Source organism: Arachis hypogaea, chromosome 4 (genome assembly GCF_003086295.3).
Source record: "Arachis hypogaea cultivar Tifrunner chromosome 4, arahy.Tifrunner.gnm2.J5K5, whole genome shotgun sequence".
In the NCBI taxonomy this organism is placed as follows: Eukaryota; Viridiplantae; Streptophyta; class Magnoliopsida; order Fabales; family Fabaceae; genus Arachis; species Arachis hypogaea.
In genome coordinates this window covers 102,017,291-102,019,632 of record NC_092039.1, presented here as the reverse complement: position 1 = coordinate 102,019,632, position 2,342 = coordinate 102,017,291, and the positions used below count along the sequence as shown (strand labels likewise).

Below are 2,342 nucleotides of genomic sequence, written 5' to 3'. Positions count from 1 at the left end.
TTTCAAAATTTTTCAAAATCAAATCTTTTTCAAATCAAATCTTTTCAATCAAATCTTTTTCAAAATCAATTTCTTTCCATTTTCAAGGATACTTGCTATCAATTAATGATTTGATTCCACATTTCAAGTATGCTGCCTTTTCTGTTGAGAAAGGTTTAATGTTTGAATCATATCTTTTCTTGATAGCCAAGTCATTAATTCTCAAATCAAATCTTTTTAAAATGTTTTTCAAATCATATCTTCTCAATCACATCTTTTTAAAACTAATCATATCTTCTTAACCACATCTTTTTCAAATTAGCTTTCAATCAAATCTTTTTAATTTCAAATTCTTTTTCAAAAATCACTTTACTTCTTCCTCAATCATGGTTTTCGAAAATTCTTAAAGTTTTTCGAAATGTTTTCAAAATCTTTCACTTAATTTTCGAAAATTTCTTCCCCTCTTCTCACATCCTTCTATTTATGGACTAACACTATTCCTTAATACACAATTCGAACTCCATCTTCCTTGATAAGTTCGAATTTTCTACCTCTGTCTTCCATTTTTCTTTTCCTCTGACTCCTTAAGGAATCTCTATACTGTGACATAGAGGATTCCACATTTTCTTGTTCTCTTCTCTTTCATATGAGCAGGAGCAAAGACAAAAGCATTCTTGTTGAGGCTGATCCTGAACCTGAAAGGACCTTGAAGCGAAAGCTAAGAGAAGCCAAAGCAAAACTCTCTGTAGAGGACCTAACAGAAATCTTCAAAGAAGAAGAACCCATGGCAGCCGAAAACAACAACAATGCCAACAATGCAAGGAAGGTGCTGGGTGACTTTACTGCACCTACTCCCGACTTCTATGGGAGAAGCATCTCTATCCCTGCCATTGGAGCAAACAACTTTGAGCTTAAGCCTCAATTAGTTTCTCTAATGCAACAGAATTGCAAATTCCATGGACTTCCATTGGAAGATCCTCATCAGTTCTTAGCTGAATTCTTGCAAATCTGTGACACTGTCAAGACTAATGGGGTTAACCCTGAGGTCTACAAACTTATGCTATTCCCTTTTGCTGTAAGAGACAGAGCTAGGACATGGTTGGACTCACAACCTAAAGAAAGCCTGAACTCTTGGAAAAAGCTAGTCAATGCCTTCTTGGCAAAGTTCTTTCCACCTCAAAAATTGAGTAAGCTTAGAGTGGAAGTCCAAACCTTCAGACAGAAGGAAGGAGAATCCCTCTATGAAGCTTGGAAAAGATACAAACAATTAATCAGAAAGTGTCCTTTTGATATGCTTTCTGAATGGAGCATCATAGGTATTCTCTATGATGGTCTCTCTGAACTGTCCAAGATGTCTTTGGATAGCTCTGCTGGAGGATCTCTTCATCTGAAGAAGACGCCTACAGAGGCTCAAGAGCTGATTGAAATGGTTGCAAATAACCAATTCATGTACACTTCTGAAAGGAATCCTGTGAATAATGGGACTAGTCAGAAGAAAGGAGTTCTTGAGATTGACACTCTAAATGCCATATTGGCTCAGAACAAAATATTGACTCAGCAAGTCAATATGATTTCTCAAAGTCTATCTGGAATGCAAAATGCACCAGGTAGTACTAAGGAGGCTTCATCTGAAGAAGAAGCTTATGATCCTGAGAACCCTTCAATGGAAGAGGTGAATTACATGGGAGAACCCTATGGAAACACCTATAATCCTTCATGGAGAAATCATCCAAATTTCTCATGGAAGGATCAACAGAGACCTCAACAAGGTTTCAACAATAGTAATGGTGGAAGAAACAGGTTTAGCAATGGCAAGCCTTTTCCATCATCTTCTTAGCAACAGACAGAGAGTTCTAAGCAGAACACTTCTGACTTAGCAACCATGGTCTCTGATCTAATCAAAACCACTCAAAGTTTCATGACTGAAACAAGGTCCTTCATTAGAAATTTGGAGGCACAAGTGGGTCAGCTGAGCAAGAAAATTACTGAACTCCCTCCTAGTACTCTTCCAAGCAATACAGAAGAAAATCCAAAAGGAGAGTGCAAGGCCATCAACATGGCCGAATTTGGAGAGGAGGAAGAGGCAGTGAACGCCACTGAGGAAGACCTCAATGGACGTCCACTGGCCTCCAATGAGTTCCCCAATGAGGAACCATGGGAATCTAAGGCTCAAAATAAGACCATAGAGATTCCATTAGACTTACTTCTGCCATTCATGAGCTCTGATGAGTATTCTTCCTCTAAAGAGGATGAGTATGTCACTGAAGAGCAAGTTGCTAAATACCTTGGAGCAATCATGAAGCTAAATGACAAGTTATTTGGAAATGAGACTTGGGAGGATGAACCCCCTTTGCTCACCAAAG

General features: G+C 38.3%; 1 non-coding gene across 1 annotated transcript; it reads right to left on the bottom strand.

Moving 5' to 3' along the window:
- Positions 1-1,168: 1,168 nt before the first annotated feature.
- On the bottom strand, positions 1,169-1,276 carry LOC112798560 (small nucleolar RNA R71). The gene has a single exon (XR_003200168.1). It is a non-coding gene; the product is annotated as a small nucleolar RNA R71 (small nucleolar RNA).
- Positions 1,277-2,342: the final 1,066 nt, after the last annotated feature.